Source organism: Schistocerca serialis, chromosome 1 (assembly GCF_023864345.2).
Source record: "Schistocerca serialis cubense isolate TAMUIC-IGC-003099 chromosome 1, iqSchSeri2.2, whole genome shotgun sequence".
NCBI lineage: Eukaryota > Metazoa > Arthropoda > Insecta > Orthoptera > Acrididae > Schistocerca > Schistocerca serialis.
Genome location: NC_064638.1, coordinates 713,352,242 through 713,370,052, shown reverse-complemented (window position 1 = coordinate 713,370,052; position 17,811 = coordinate 713,352,242). Strand labels below are relative to the sequence as shown.

At 43.5% G+C, this 17,811-nt stretch overlaps 1 protein-coding gene across 1 annotated transcript in view; it reads left to right on the top strand.

Annotated features, from left to right (window-relative positions):
* The window catches only part of LOC126481143 (sushi, von Willebrand factor type A, EGF and pentraxin domain-containing protein 1), a 536,303-nt gene that overhangs the window by 416,924 nt on the left and 101,568 nt on the right, over window positions 1-17,811 (top strand). The gene's annotated exons all lie outside the window — the stretch shown is intronic.

Below are 17,811 nucleotides of genomic sequence, written 5' to 3'. Positions count from 1 at the left end.
TCGTATACTGTAAATAGTTGTACATGTGTGTTTTCCTTGTTTAATGGCTCTGAGCACTATGTGACTTAACTTCTGTGGTCATCAGTCGCCTGGGACTTAGAACTAATTAATCCTAACTAACCCAAGGACAGCACACACATCCATGCCCGAAGCAGGATTCGAACCTGCGACCGTAGCGGTCTCACGGTTCCAGGCTGCAGCGCCTAGAACCGCATGGCCACTCCGACCGGCTTCCTTGTTTAAACATGTATTCAATTTGTTCTTTTAATTGATTCCTATAACGATAATACCCAAGTCTCTATAAAAGAGGTGGTCGAAACGGACTATCAGTCGTTCAATTCCTTGACGATATAAATCCGTTCCTTGGTCATGGAGACATTCGGTAACAGCTGTGTGAACGTCCTCATGTGTCGAAAACCTGCGATTGCTGCTCAGTTCCTCGTGCGGTGAATGTCGATGGCCTTCCTTCCCGACTGGCATCACCCACGTCTGCTAGACCTTGGTCAAATTTTTGGAACCATTTTGAACCATCCCCTTAGAAAAATTACTGAATTACTGTGCTGATAAACCTCTTACGTTATTTTATTTTCAGACAGCTGAGCAGAACTGAACTTACTCAGACATTTCTCTCTTTACTTATTCTGATCAACACTAAACTGACACATAATATTTTTAGCACAACGCAATCTGAATTTTAATAATCCCTACAAAAGAATGGCCCTGACTAACAATAACCTATACCTTTCACGAATCACTTACATCACAAAAATCTTCGTTACTCGAGCTACTGCAATACAGCGAGCGCCAATACTGCCAGCTAAACAAAAGATTCTAACTACTGAAGGCACTAACTACTGATCGGCATAGTTAGCAAATGAAAGATGTTGATAGAGAACAAACAATGTATTTAACTTAATAATATTCAAAAGTCATTATATATATATATATTTTATTATAACGATTGTTCCCCTTTAGGAGAGCAATTGAACTTGAATTCATAATTTCATCTTCGGATGTTTTTCTTCTTTGCTTCCCAAAACCTCCTCATCCTCTCAGAATGCTCCTTCTTCCGTTCCTCTGTCCATTTTTTACCAGGCTGACGCGATGTTCTTTCCCCAAACTTCACACCTGTGATTTTATGCCGGCACTCGGTGCGATCTTCGAAATTTTTTATGTTGATCTGCTGTAGATCCCTCTGGACTTCTTTCAGCCATTCTGTGACACATTTACTCTTTGTTATAATATTGAATAATTTCTTTGCTGTTCTGGAGTCTTCCATCCCGTAGATGTGTGTATAAAATTTGGCTCGGCGCTTTCTGATTTCATCTGTTACTATGTTGATCTTTCTATAGAGTTCGTTTTGTGGTCTCTTCATCCAAATGCCATTTTTGTTGATTGGACCGTAAATCTTCTTGAGAATTTTACTTTCCTGCTTTTCTATTTCCTTAATTTTTGAATGACCATCAATCACCATTGTTTCAGCTGCATAGATTGCTTCTGGAAGAATCACTGTTGTATAGTGCCCTAATTTTGCGTCTGTCGAAATGCACTTCTTGTTGTAATGCGTCCATGTTAGCTTGTAGGCCTTCTGGAGCTTGGTGATTCTTTGTTCATTGGCAATTCGGTTTAATCCTGAGGACTCTATAGTTTCACCGAGGTATTTAAAATGGCAGACTTGTGCAATTTTACTATATTTTGTTATTAAAGGGGATTTATTTTCTGGCTGCCTTTCCATATATTGGGTTTTTTCATAAGATATCTGTAGTCCGGTTTTTTGTGAAATTTCATGTACTTTTTCCACTGCGTGAATCGCTTCTGTTCTGTTATTGGTGATAACTGCAATATCGTCAGCGAAAGCAAGGCACTTGACTTTAATTCGGTTCTCTTTCTTGATACCAATTTGGATACCCTTTACGTGAGGTTCCCATTCCCTGATTATCTTTTCTAGAACAATATTGAAAAGGATTGGGGATAGTCCGCCCCCCTGTCGGACTCCAGATTTGATTTCGAAGGGTTCTGATACTTCGCCCATGAATTTCACTTTGGCCGTTGTTCCTGTAAGTGTCTGTTCTGTGATTTTTCGTGTCTTTCGGTCGATCCCAAATTCTTCCACGATTTTAAACAGGGTTCCACGGTCCACTGAATCATATGCTTTCCTGAAGTCGATGAATGTAACTACTGTGTTTCTGCATTTCCTCATTTGTAATATTGTCTTTAAGCACCAGATCTGTTCCGCACATGAGCGTCCTTTTCTGAATCCTACCTGGTATTCACCAGTTAGTGTATCTGCTTGGGATTTTATCCTGTTTAAAAGCGCTTTGGAAAGGATTTTGTAAGCGACTGGGAGCAGGGAAATTCCTCTGTAATTGTTCATGTCTGTCTTGTCGCCCTTTTTGTGTAGCGGGTGAATTAGAGCGCATTTCCAGTCCTCTGGTATCTGCTCCGTTATCCATATGTCTGACATTATATGGTGTAAATTCTGCATAAGTATAGCATCGTTTAGTTTCCAGAACTCAGCAATGATCCCATCTTCTCCTGGTGCTTTGTTATTTTTCAACTGCTTGACTATCTCCATAATTTCTTCAAGATCCGGGGCATGTGAGTCTGGGTGTGTGAATACTGGAGAAGAGACGACAAGTTTTTCTTGGGGTGGTTCGCAGTTGAGGAGGGAACTGAAATATTGGGCTAAGATTTTGCAGTTATTTTTCGTGTTGGTTTCCAAAGAGCCATCGGGTTTCTTGAAGCACAAGCTAGGCGCTTGGTATCCCTGTAAGTTTCTCTGAAAGTCTTATAAAAATTTCTTGTATTATTTTTGATGAAATCCTGCTGGATTTCAGAGAGTCTGTTGTTGTCATATCCCCGTTTTTCTTTTCTAATTATTTTTGAGGTCTGTTTTTGAGTTTTAAGAAAGTTCTCCCATTTTTCTTCAGTTTTGTGACTGCTAAATTTTTTCCATGCAGTTATTCGGTTGTCGACTGCCTCATCACAGGTTGCATTCCACCAGCGATGTTTCCTGTTGCGAGGGGGTTGTCCTAATTTGAGGGCTTCCTGAATTTTCTCTGTTAGTTTCTTCCCGTCTGTTGATTTTTCCTGATTAATTTGCATGATGATTTTTTTCTTTGTTGAGTTGCAGATATTCCGGATCTGGTTTGGTACTTCTGGGCGGCCTTTCTGGCATTCTGTTTGGTTGGAATTTTGTTTTTATTTGGAGAAGATGATGATCTGATTCAAAGGCACCTTTGCGGGTTCTGATGTTTTGCATTTCTTTTATGTTTTCTTTGGAAATTGCGACATGGTCTATTTGGTATTCACCCTGTCTAAGACTGGGTGATCTCCATGTGGTTAATTTATGTGCAGGTTTTTGAAACTGGGTACTCATTATTTTAAGTCCAAAGTTTCTGCAGAAGTCGATTAGTTTTTCACCATTCTTGTTGGTACGTTTGTGTTTGGTGTGGGGTCCAGTGGTATCTCTGAATTTTTTTTCCTTCCCTAATTGTGCGTTAAAATCGCCTACTAAGATTTTCACACGGTGCCTAGGTACTTTATTTGTTGTTTCTTCTAGTGTTTCCCAGAAATTGTCCACTGTTTCAGGGTAGATTTTATTGTGGTGATTTGTGGGAGCGTGCACATTGATCAGAGTGTACGCTTTATTAGCTGATTTTACTGATAACAGGGAGACTCTTTCATTGGGAGACGTGAAGTCAATAACTGAGTCGAGTACGGAAGTGTGTACGGTGAATCCTGTTCCGAAAAGTGGTAGTTTGTCTCTTACTTTCATGGCAGGTTAGCCCTTGTAGATCCTGTAATTCTCTGTGTTAAAGTGTCCTTCATCTGTGAATCTTGTCTCTTGCAGTGCAGTGATTTTCAGGTTAAATTTTCCCATTGCGTTGGTAAGTTGCTTTAATTTGCATGTTTTAGTGAGGGTGTTCACATTAATTGTACCAATAAAATTTTTACGTTTCGTTTTGAGAGTGTGAGGAGTTTTTGAGAAGCTCCGATTCTTCTCCGCATGGTGTCCCTGTTCCCCCAGAATCCGATGATCAGGTGAATCCAGTCTATCGACTGGTGCCTGGGGTAGTGACTCTGTGGTCGTCTTTTCCATCATGCGTTCAAGTTGAATTTTAGTTTTTGTGGTGATCTCTGTTGAGACCACAGGTATACGACTCGATTTTTGAGTTCGAGAAGATTTTGTGCAGCCGCCTCAACTAGAGGAACAGACGCTGGCCACTGGTCGCCAGAAGCTGAACAGACACCGCTGGGTTTATTGGTTTTTGGTCCGCCCTGGGTATTTCATTTCCCCAGTACCACCCAGATCTAGGAAGCTTTCCCCTATCCGCCACCCAGGGAGGCGCCCGATGGGGGTACCAACAACCCCACACGGGATATATATACACATATATATATATATATACACATATATATATATATATACATATATATATATATATACATATATATATATATACACATATATATATATATATATACAGGGTGATTCAAAAAGAATACCACAACTTTAAAAATGTGTATTTAATGAAAGAAACATAATATAACCTTCTGTTATACATCATTACAAAGAGTATTTAAAAAGGTTTTTTTTCACTCAAAAACAAGTTCAGAGATGTTCAATATGGCCCCCTCCAGACACTCGAGCAATATCAACCCGATACTCCAACTCGTTCCACACTCTCTGTAGCATATCAGGCGTAACAGTTTGGATAGCTGCTGTTATTTCTCGTTTCAAATCATCAATGGTGGCTGGGAGAGGTGGCCGAAACACCATATCCTTAACATACCCCCATAAGAAAATGCTTGCTGGATGCGTGCTACATTTTCATCACTCGTTCTCAGCCGTCCAGAACTTTTCCCTTTGCACAAACACCCATTCTCTGTAAACTGTTTATACCAACGTTTAATACACCACCTATCAGGAGGTTTAACACAATACTTCGTTCGAAATGCACGCTGAACAACTGTCGTCGATTCACTTCTGCCGTACTCAATAACACAAAAAGCTTTCTGTTGAGCGGTCGCCATCTTAGCATCAACTGACGCTGACGCCTAGTCAACAGCGCCTCAAGCGAACAAATGTACAACTAAATGAAACTTTATAGCTCCCTTAATTCGCCGACAGATAGTGCTTAGCTCTGCCTTTTGTCGTTGCAGAGTTTTAAATTCCTAAAGTTGTGGTATTCTTTTTGAATCACCCTGTATATATCTCAGTTCATGATGTACAGTATTACAAATTTACTCTTTCTCATGGACACACGTCCAGATTGTCCGCTCTCAAAATTCTGCCATCTCTCTCCCCACATCCACCACTGCTGGCGGCTCACCTCCAACTGCGCAACGTTACGCGCTGTTCACATCCAACTTACCAACACTACAATAGCAAAAATTCCAACAATGCAAACCAGCCACAGATTGCACACAGCACAGTCAGTGATTTTCATACAGAGCGCTACATGGCGTTACCAACATAACAACCTAAACAACCTACTTACAATTTCACTACATCTGGAAGCGACACTGCATTTAATCTGTATACCAACAGAATTTCACGGCGAATCTGAGTGCAGCACTTAACTTTGAAGCACGTCTCCAGCTGCCGCACCAGTTCATTCACACTCTGCGATGCTCCTGCTAATCGTACCGCAGGAGAACTCTCTGCGGCAAACCTGTGACAAGTACTCTCTTCTGCCAATGCGCCACTCTTTTTGCTCTACATGTTTAACTTCTTTCCTGGACTCCCACCGTATTGACTGAAGCACTGTTATGTTCCACCATGACGATGTCACTTTTCATATCTAAAATCTGTTGTTGACATTGTAGGGAACCAGGGCACCACAACACTGTAATTTGAGTTTTGATGCTGCAGCAGGAATAAGTGGGAAAAAAAATCTTATAAGATGGCAAGAGAGGAGGTGGCGGTGTTTGCGTGGTTGCTTGATGTTAGTGGATAGTCATGGTGGATCATCATAGCAAATTGGGGCGAAATTACGGAAGGGAAAGGAATGAGTTAGATTCCTTGCGCTAGATATACCTCAGAACATACAGGGTGTTCGGAAATTCCCGTTACCATCTTTTACAAACTTCTAGCTGCACTACATAGCGTCAAAGTTATAGACGCCGGCGCCTGTAAACGTATGTGTGTATAGGGTGACTCTGTGATAATGTTGCAAAGTTTCAATGATGATGGAGAAGGATAAATGTGTCAGTTTGAGGTAAGGGTCCCTGGTTCGGAAACGGTTCTGATACCTCTGACAGTGGAATACATGCACCGGTGCTGTTTTTGCCAAGAATGTAAGGTATGCAACTTTCAGAGGTGGTAGTATTGACGAAAAGAAGAAAAAAAAGCCTTTAAACATGGGCTCTACAACGCATATCTGAGTAGCTATGAGCACTTGTTCATCTTCGCTAGTGTGAAAAACATTTCCTCTATTGAACATGTGTGCATAGTTATTAAGGTATGCATTTTAGACCCCTTGTTTAATAGACATTTTTCTTGTGTTGGTCCATACTATCACCCCTGAAAGCTACCTACCCTACAATCTTAGCAACAATAGTACCGCGCATCTATTCCACTGTCAGAGGTACCAGAACCGTTTTTCCTTACAACTTTCGATCGTTCGTTTTCGTTACTGGGACCCTTACCTCAGATTGATACATTTATCGTTCTCCATCGTTCTTAAAAGTTTGTAACATCCTCACAGAATTACCCTGTTTATACATACATTTACAGGCGTCTGCGCCTATTTGGAAATTTGTAGTAAGGTCTTATGGGACCGAACTGCTGAGGTCATCGGTCTATATGCCTACACACTACTTAATCTAACTTAAACTAATTTACGCTATGGACAACGCACACACCCATGCCCGAGGGAGGACTCCAACCTCCGACGGGGGGAGCCGCACGAACCGTGACAAAGCGCCCCAGACGGCGCGGCTAACCCGCGCCCTGTGCCTATAACTTTGACGCTCTGTAGCGTCATTGGATGGCGTTTCCAGACACGGTTTCCTATCCAAAATATTATGTAGTCACTCCCCTCTACAAGTCCTAGAAATTTGTAACGGGTATTTTCAAACAGCCTTTATAGGCACAATATCCTGTAGGGTTAGATGAATGGAGTTTTCCTTGCATGAGAAAATGGAGTGTCTGGATGTCATAGGAGGGAATAAATTTGTACAGGAGCAACATTGTACTTATTCAAAATGTTGTATGGTCCATACAAATAAAACAGTCGTAGCCCTCTCGATACCAATCTTTATGCAGGAAATAGTCAGTGGTATGATAGTCTATGAGCAAAAGACAGGAGGTAGGGAAGGAATTTAACAAGTTGATAGATGATGGTATTAGTGACGCTGCATGGAAATTGTAGGCAAGACGGAACACATGTTATTCGAACATACACAGAGATTGCATAAGGGCAGGTGGTGCTGGAATGTGACGTTAGACGTAGGAAGGCTACAGAGGAAAGAAATTTGGTGGTGGTAGGTAATTTTAGTGAGTGGGATTAGTGGATGATTATATGATACTGAGGTCCTAACTGAGTTAATAAAGGAATGAGTTCGATTTCCCAGTGTATTTGGCGTAGCAGATTTCAGAACTGGATATGATGTGATGATAGAAGTTTCCTTTGGAGAGGATATGGAGCATTCAGGTGCGTAAGGAAAGACTGCTGAGCTCCGAATCTTTCGTCAAAGATACACCAACACTTGTGAACGACTGGGTGAGGTGGGCTACTTGTTTTGCAAGTTAATGTGAATTATGATAGCGGACGCATGAAGTACTGGAATATCTACAGGCGTCTGTAATATTTGGCTGTACTGACAAGTCGCAAATGCACACAGTGCGTAAGTAGCACGACAAAAGAGAGCGAGAGAAATGCAGTTAGTAGACATACGCGTTCGTGCTGTTTTCTCCCGTCATTTGTCGTGTATAAAAACTTCGAGTGCTTAGTAGTCACTCAACGAGGTAAGGACAACATTCCTGGGTCTGGGGAGACACAATTACTTGGTGCTCCGCGGAGACGTCCTCGGGTCTCCGATGCACGCAGTGGGACTCTCACTGCCGCGTGCGCTAGAAAGCGCTGGCTGGTTTCCTGCCCTTCATCCGCATTAATCTACATCCGCTTCGCTTCCCATTACTTTTTCTTTCACTTTCCTTTCCCTCCTTAACGATCCTCATGATTACACTCGTCCCTTCATTAGCCGGCTGCGGAATCTCCCTTTTTCCTCTCCTAAGCTGATATTATCGTCCTCCGACGGCACGCATTCCGGAAATTCTTGACGTCTTCTTCCCCCGTCCGCGGTGACTGGTCCTTTTGTTCGCAGCAGTTCTGCGCAGCTTGTTTCGCCGTTCTAACCATCCAGAAGCACTCGGCTCCCCTCTTTCTCCTCCCACAATTACGTTCTTGGAGTACTGCTTCATTCGCAAGTTGGAGGCAATCCATGTGGCTTACTGCAGCACTATTATTCCTCTTTATTTTGCATATTACGCTGTATGCTGTATCTCTTAGAAACTTTCTTCCTTTACTGTTGTGTTCACTCCCATACGACGGCAATTGGAAATTCTTTGGAATATTGGATGGATAGTGTGTACCCTGTTTATGAAAGAAGATTGCAATATCGACCAGGAACGTATACATAGACTCAGTCCACAGGCCCTGGCGAGCGCATCGGTTCCGACAGACCGCCGTGTCATCCTCTGCGAATGGTGTCGTTGGAGGCAGCATAGAGGGGCGTGACGTCAACATATGGCTCTCCCGGCCGTTGTCAGTTTTCGTGACCTGGAGCCGCTACTTCTCAATCAAATATGTCCTCTACTGGCAACCTGTCCCAGTCCTCCCACGAATGAGAAATCCTTGTGAGTACCGGGAATCGAACCCAAGTCCTCCGCATGGCAGTCACTTCGTGCTGTTTTCTCCCTTCATGTGCACAAGAAGATCGGTTGTTTAGCAGTCACTCAACGATGCAAGGACACCGTTCCCCAGTTATATGGAGGCGGATCCCAGGAAGTTATACTTGATATTTAAGTATAATATTTCTCAAGCATGCGACGAAAGTAACTGATCATTGCATTATATTAGCTCTGTTTTCGCAGTCTGGATGGTGCGTAAAGATGTCGCACGTGTTGGGACAATAAAAGAGAATAACAACAGTCGTGGCAGAACTATTTACCAGTTTCTTATATATGATGTTCGTAAATTCCCGTTACAAACACCTAGAACTTGTGGAGGGGAGTGAGTACATAATTTTAATACAAACCCGTGTCCAAAAACGCCGTTTGAAATCATATCTGCCAGGTAGGTATGCAGCAGGGTAGTAGTGGCAGGGGGGAGGGGGGAGCTGGGAGGGGGGGGGGTTACGTCGGATCGGCTGATGTCATTTGACGCCCATCCTTCCTCTCTGGCCTGGTACGAGCCTCATTCAGATGCCTGTGATTGTTAAAGGAACACGGTCGAGTACACGTTTCCAGAATACACCGACATGATCCCTGAAAATGCCGAAGCTCGCGGTAAAGAAAGAGCTGCTCGTCGCCTTCATCAGAATCGTTCTCGGCAACGGCGACTCCGTCACGTACCCTTTTCGCCACAATTACACAACGGGTCCAAGAAACGGTACCTTCACCATCAGCAGGCGTGTCTGTGGTGCTCCAAAACGACGTCGCACACCCGAACTGGAAGACGCCGTACTGCATCATGTTCAAGGGAATCCGTCAAAAGTACACGAGCAATTTCTTTGGCTGTTAATGAGTGGAATTTTAACACAAGTAACGTACTGAGTCACGCCTAATCAATTACTTGTAAAAGTGGTCGGTTTACCTACATGTTTTCAAATAGTTGTAGCATGGCACGTTTCCACACGTGTCTTCCAGTCCATAATACTCGTATTATCTACCCACTCCTCTCTACAAGTCCTAGAAGTTTGTACGGGAATTTCCGAACACCTGGTATGATCACTAGTTTTCGTATCCTTGTAATCTCACAAATACAGCGCGTGCGTACTTAAATATGAGCATTTATTTAATGAAAACTGGTACACAGCCACTGCTTTGATTATAATGTTAATGTTAAAATGCAGTACCACCACACTCTCAAACTGTAGGTTCCTTCAAATACCTCCATTTTCCTGCATTTATTAATTTCTGTTTATCTTATTGATTTCGCTGAAGTTCCTTATGTATTCTGTATTTACATTGACAACTGTCTCTTCTTTTTTAATTGATTGTGTATCACTCTCCATGTTTCATACCTCTTGATGCAGCCTTGTCTAGTACTAATTTTATCTTATTTTATTAGTTTTGTTTATTAACAGAAACTGTTATGTAGGCATGCTATTCCTATTTTGTGCTAAAGGTTCTCCTGTCAGCCCCATTGTTATTTATGTACTGTTCTGTTTTTACTATTTTATTGCAAAGATGTTACTTACTGTATGTTTCTACTTCACTCTAGATGGTTTACTTCTCTTCCAATGTTGTCTGCTAACATTTAACTTCTTTGGTGATAATACTCAGTAAATGTTTGAAGATAGCCTTGTAAGCCGAAAACCGGTTAGCAATAAAAGTAATATTGTAGAACTAAAGCAAACTGGTGCTTTTCATTTATTATTATAATGTTGTTCTACCAAGAACCGACGAAAGATTCTGTTAATATCTACATTTTGTTTGCGAACCTAAAATCACTCCATCCCAGCATGCGATGTCAGGTACAATGGCGAAACACTGCATCCTAACACCGAAAATGAACGTAGCACGCTGTTCGAAAAAGTTCCGATCCTACGACACTGATGTCAACCAGGAAATAATCATTCATCTGCTCTCTCAGGACTGAAGCTTTTCATTATTATGCAGAGTAAATACGTGTGGCGAAGAATGTATGTTATATAACAGCGATGCTCTAGATGTGCCAAAACCAGTATTCCAGCAGAGAATTATAACGGAACACTGCTGGCTTCATTCGCCACCTTATCTTTTGAAGGGGAAAAACAATAAATGCTGAGGCGTACGGTACCATAGTGCAGTCCAGTCATCTCTCCGGACACTCTGTGACCAGAATCGTACTGAACCAGAGAATGACAGAGAAAATACTGAAATATTAAACTCTTTTTCCGGAACTGTTTTACAGAGCAAGATCGAACTTTTGTTGCTTCTTCAAATCGTCACTCGAACAACAAAGTGACATATACCGAAATAAGTGACCAAGGGACAGAAAACAACTCAAACCGCACAAAAGAGCAAAGGCTAATAAAATCAGCTCGCTCACAGAGGGAAGGCCACTGGAGCTGACAGGATACCGGTTCGATTCTACACTGAGTATGCGATAGAACCTGGACCTCTCCTCCCAGCTGTGTACTGTAGGTCTCTAAAGGAGCGAAGCCTTCCTAACATTTGGAAAACAGTACAGGTTATTCCCCTCCTCAAGAATGGTCGTCTAACACACGCACAAAGCTACAGACCTCTTTCTCCGACATTGGTGTTGTAGAATTGTGGAACATATTTTATGCTCTCTTATTATGACGTTTCTGGAAACGAAAATTCCTCTGTAGCATGGCTTCCGAAAACAACGATCGTATGAGACCCAGCTCACTCTGTTCGCCCACGAGACGCAGAAAACAGTAGATACAGACGCCCAGGTAGATGCTGTGTTCCCCGACTTCCGAAAACCGTTCCAGTTCCTCACTGTCGCCTAATGAACAAAATACGAGCTACGGAATATCGGATCAACAGTGGGACTTGAAGAGTTTCTAGCAAACACAACACAGTATGCTTCTTTAAATGGAGATAAGTCTTCAGAAGTAACTTCGGGAGTGTTCCAGGGGAGTAAGTCCATTACTTTTCACAGCATATATAAAGCACCTAGGAGATAACGTCTGGAGTTGCTTGAGGCTTTTCGCGAGTAACGTTGTTGTACACACAGAAGTCGCAAAGCCAGAAAATTGTAGCGAAATTTAGGGAGACCTGCAGAGTATCGACCCTTGTTGTAGGGTGTGGCAATTGACCCCCAACATAAGCAAATTTAACGGTTTGCGAATACGTAGACAGAAAGACCTATGGTTGAAAGCTCAGAGTGAATTATGTCGAAGATCGGTTACCACCCTAACCCACTTTCTTCTCAACTACAACTTCCCTCTCACGTCCTTCGATTCATATAACTGCAGTCCGGTTTCTGCATAAGTTGTAATTAGCCATTCGCTCCCTGTATTTTATCTCTGATACCTTCAAAATTTCAAAGACTGTACTCCAGTGCACGTCGTCAGAGGCTTCGTCTAAATCTACAAATGCTATAAACATTGGTTTGCCTTTCTTCAACTTATCTTGTAAGATAAGTCCTATGCTCAGTATGACCTCGGGTGTACCAAGACTTCTCCGGAACGCAAACTTATCTTTTTTCATTCTTCTGCAAACAATTTATGTCAGTATCTTGTAACCATGCTTTATTATACTGGTGATTCAGTAATATTCGTATCTGTCAGCAACTTCCTTCTTTGGAATTAGAATTATTACATCCTTCTGGTAGTCTGAGGATATTTATCCTGTCTGTTATATCTTGAACACCAGGTGGAACAGTTCTGCCGAGGCTGGCTCTGCCAAGGATCTCAATAATTCTGAAATAATGTCGTCTACTGCAGTTCCCTTGTTTTGACTTTGGTCTTTCATTGTTCTGCCAAATTAGTCTGACGGTATTGTATGTACCGTCCCATATTCATTTACTTCCTATTCACTTTTTGTAGTAATGTCCTTAAGTTCATTTCCATTTTATAGCTTTCCTATATATTCCTTCCATCTTTCAGCTATGCCTTCCTTGCTTGGTACTGGCTTGTCACCGGACCTATTGTTATTCACACGGTTGCTTCTCTTTTCGCCAAAAGTCTGTTTAATTTTCCTAGCATCTTACTTTCCCCTATTCATGTGTGTTGAAACGTTTCTAAGCACTATGGGACTTAACATCAGAGGTCATCAGTCCCCTAATCTTAGAACTACCCAAACCTAACTCACCTAAGGGCATCACACACATCCATGCCTGAGGCAGGATTCGAACCTTCGACCGTAGCAGCCACGTAGTTCCGGACTGAAGCGCCTAGTCATGCATGTTTCTACGGTAATGTCTGCTCAGATATTCTTAACTTTCTGTCATTGTTATTTTTTTAGACGCCTTTATTCCCTCTCGCTTGCTTCGTTTGGTATACTTCTATACACTGCGCAACAGAATTAAGGGATGACTTTATCAAAACCCCGATATTGTCTCCCATTGCGATGCATAACTTTGAAGTTTGGCTCAAAGATGCCTACAACCTTCCTCTGTAATGGTTCAAAAGCGTCGCGCCCTGCGACCTCACCCTCGGGTTGACGACGCTTCAGATACCAAGGCGTCAACACATGCGAGAAAAAGACAGCAACTCAAAAGTGTTTGAGAGCTGTAATGTTGGCTAATGGTGTCACATTGGCACCAGCTTTCATCACAATTCTGTCCAACGCCATCGGAGCCATGTCACACGATGATAAACTCGTCACAGCCCATCTTACCCACATATGACCACTTCTTTTGACGCCTCTGCTATGGTGGTCAGAACTGCGGCACCCAGGGTTGAAATCAGTTTTTTTATGTGTAGTCGATGAAACCATTTCAGATACATCGCCTCAGGGAGTGGCATAAGGGCATCACTGAAACTTCACGTTTCCTTGGGGCGTTGATTCCCAAACATTTCACGATCAGAAACAACAGTTCGCTGTACAGTGAGCAACAGGATGAAGTTCTTGACAGTCTTTGGCCCTGCTGACACCTTCGGACGTTTTAGCCCTTCCCTAAGGACATTGTGGGGCTACATCCCCATCGAACGTGATCGAACACCTTTCTAGTGCAGTGCGACTGCAACGTTTGCTCTCACTTAAAAGCTGGAAACACCAGAGACCACTCAAAACTATCTGCCGAAATTTGAACGTGATCCGAAGCATCAAAGCGTACTTATGCTTTTTCAGCCCTTTTGTGGCGTGATCACGCGGGAGTGCAACATTAACATGTGCGTGAATAAAACGTCAAAGAGTCCCTCCAAGGACCCCGTGTTCGGTAACATCCTCGGTGCCGTCCACGGAATTTTGTTGAGGGCGTTACAAATGTATCTTTCAGAAACTTTGACGCCAATTCATCCTGACGGCTGCTCTAGCGCCTGAAGGTAGCCAAACCGCACAAAAGGACTGTCGAAGGATTGTCTGACCCTCAGTTACTAGTACAACCGCCAGGCTGACTTCGTGTCGAAACTTTTGAAAGTCAGACAATCCTTCGAGAGCTCTTTGATGCGGTTTGGCTACCATCAGGCGCTAGAGCTCAACAAAGTTGCGTGGGTGGTTCCGAGGGTGTTGCCGAACTCAGTGATCTTAGAGGAACCACTTGTCATTTTATTCCGACTCATATTAATGTTGCACACCCACGTCATCAGGCGACAAGAGGGCTTAAAACACGAGGGTGAAAGATCCTAAACACCTTGCTGCTTCGTATCACATTCATATTTCTCCGGATGGTCTTAAACACTACGTAATGTTTCCAACCGGAACACGAGAGCAAAAATTGCATCGCGCTACCATCCAAAGGACCGTGCTACCCTCCAAAGGGGTCCGATGATGTTCAATGGGGATGCAACCCCACAATGTGTTTAGAGAAGCACTGAAACATCCAAAGCTGTCAGCAGTGTTACAAGCTGTCAAGGATATCTTCCTGTTGCTCATCGCACTGCCAACTGTCGTTCTCGACCGCGATATGTGTAGGAATCAACGCACCAAAGGAAGGAGTAGTTTCTTTGATGTTCTCTTTGCCAGCGCCTGGGCTTTTTCATGTCGAGTCTGAGCGGCAATGTATCTGAAATGCTCTTCTAGGACATCCATAAGAGAACCGTGTGATTTCAACCTGGATGTCGCGGATCTGACCTTCAAGGTAGATACGTTAAAAGGAGGGGCAAAATGTGAGTGAGTGGGGCTGTGATGATTTTCTCATCGTGCGACACGACCCTGGTGGCGTTGAGCAGAATTATGGTGAATTTCGGTGCTAGTGTGACATCAATAACCCACCTTACACGTCGCATGAACATGTGAGCTGTGGCCTTTTCTTTACGTGTGTCGGCACCTCGGTGTTTGAAGCGCTGCCGAGACCGGTTGTGACACGCAGGCCGCCACGCATTTTCACCATTACAGAGAAAGGTTGTAGGCACCTTTGAGCCAAACTTCAAAGTTACGCGTCACACTGGGAGACAGTTACGGAGTTTCGAAAAAGTGAACCTTTAATTTTGTTGCGCGGGGTATTTTCTCTCTTCTTCAATTGTTTTGAATACCTCATGTGTTATGAAAGGATTTCTCCTAGGCATTGTGTTTTTCTCCATTTGATGCTGTGCTGTCTTCACTATTTCATCTTCCCACGCTATCTATTTGTCTTCTATTGTGTTCCTTACCCTGTTTCAGTCAGTGATTGTCGGAAGCTCTCTTTGAAACTGTCAATAACCTGTGGTTCTTTCAGTTTACGGAAGTCCGATCTCGTTAATTTCCTTTATTTGTAAAATATACATCTGTGAGTGTACAATAACAATGTGTACACTGACAGGAAAAACAAATGCCAAGACCAAAAAATAAGTAGCACAGAGTAATAAAGTTTCGGAAATACATACGTCTAGGTATCATATTTAAGTTATTAAAGTTGCAAGATAACACAGGGTTATGTAAGTGCGAGAACAGCCATCGCAATAGCGAAATTCTGGTACATTAATAACTGTTGTAGCCACCAGTATGTTGAATGGAAGATTGGAAAAGTGCGTACATTGTGTCGCAAAGGTGCTAGATGTCAGTTTGCGGGCTGAAGATCCACACCTGTTGCACTTTGTCGTTCAATAGAGGGATGTTTAATGCTGGTTATGGCTGATGACGGATTTGTACTCCATCGATGTCGCGTACGCGCTCGATTGCAGACAGATTTGGTGATCGAGCAGGCCGAGGCAACATGCCGAGAGTGATCCTGCTGTCATACGAAATAGCACCCGAGATCATAGCACTAGGTGTAGGTTCACTTTGTCTAGGCAGCAGACAGTTTGGTTGCAGGTGCTCCCCTGGCCTTCTCTTAACCAGCACACGGCAGTCACTGGTACTGAGGGAGAAGTTGGTTTGATGAGGACCTTCTGTCCGTCCTGCATTGAGCACTCCGTTGAAGTCGCAAATGGAGGTGGTTTGGGGTCAGTGGAATACACACTGCAGGGCGTCTGGCTCGGAGTTGTACTTGAATTGAACGATTTGTTACAGTTCGTTGTGCCAACTGCTGTTCGATTGCTGGTTCAGACGCAATACGATGCATCACAGCCATACGCCAAATGCGGCGGTCTGCCCTCTCGGTAGTGCCACGTGGCCGTCCGGTGTTCGGTCTTCTTGTGACGGTGCCTTCCCGTGGCCATAGCTGCCATCAGTCATTTACAGTGGCTATATTCCTGCAAAGAATTTCTGCAGCATCGCAGAGGGAACATCCAGTTTTTCGTAGCCGTATTAATCGACTCCGTTCAATGAGTTACTGAAAATGGTGTCTTTGTCGCCTTAAAGGCATTCTTGACTAACCTCAACTCACCACATCCACTCTCATAGGTAACTAACGCTCATGACCGTTACAGGATGTGTTTAAAGGCAATCTGATTTGCATCCTCCTAGTGGCGTCACTCCTTTACGAAGGCGCTAAATTTCAGTAGGCGTCGTCTTTCAGATGTACAAGGGCAGTTCAATAAGTAATGCAACACATTTTTTTTCTGAAACAGGGGTTGTTTTATTCAGCATTGAAATACACCAGGTTATTCCCCAATCTTTTAGCTACACAACACTATTTTTCAACGTAATCTCCATTCAATGCTACGGGCTTACGCCACCTTGAAATGAGGGCCTGTATGCCTGCACGGTACCATTCCACTGGTCGATGTCGGAGCCAACGTCGTACTGCATCAATAACTTCTTCATCATCCGCGTAGTGCCTCCCACGGATTGCGTCCTTCATTGGGCCAAACATATGGAAATCCGACGGTGCGAGATCGGGGCTGTAGGATGCATGAGGAAGAACAGTCCACTGAAGTTTTGTGAGCTCCTCTCGGGTGCGAAGACTTGTGTGGGGTCTTGCGTTGTCATGAAGAAGGAGAAGTTAGTTCAGTTTTTTGTGCCTACGAACACGCTGATGTCGTTTCTTCAATTTCTGGAGAGTAGCACAATACACTTCAGAGTTGATCGTTTGACCATGGGGAAGGACATCGAACAGAATAACCCCTTCAGCGTCCCAGAAGTCTGTAACCATGACTTTATCGGCTGAGGGTATGGCTTTAAACTTTTTCTTGGTAGGGGAATGGGTGTGGCGCCACTCCGTTGATTGCCGTTTTGTTTCAGGTTCGAAGTGATGAACCCATGTTTCATCGCCTGTAACAATCTTTGACAAGAAATTGTCACCCTCAGCCACATGACGAGCAAGCAATTCCGCACAGATGGCTCTCCTTTGCTCTTTATGGTGTTCGGTTATACAACGAGGGACCCAGCGGGAACAAACCTTTGAATATCCCAACTGGTGAACAATTGTGACAGCACTACCAACAGAGATGTCAAGTTGAGCACTGAGTTGTTTGATGGTGATCCGTCGATCATCTCGAACGAGTGTGTTCGCACGCTCCGCCATTGCAGGAGTCACAGCTGTGCACGGCCGGCCCGCACGCGGGAGATCAGACAGTCTTGCTTGACCTTGCGGCGATGATGACACACGCTTTGCCCAACGACTCACCGTGCTTTTGTCCACTGCCAGGTCACCGTAGACATTC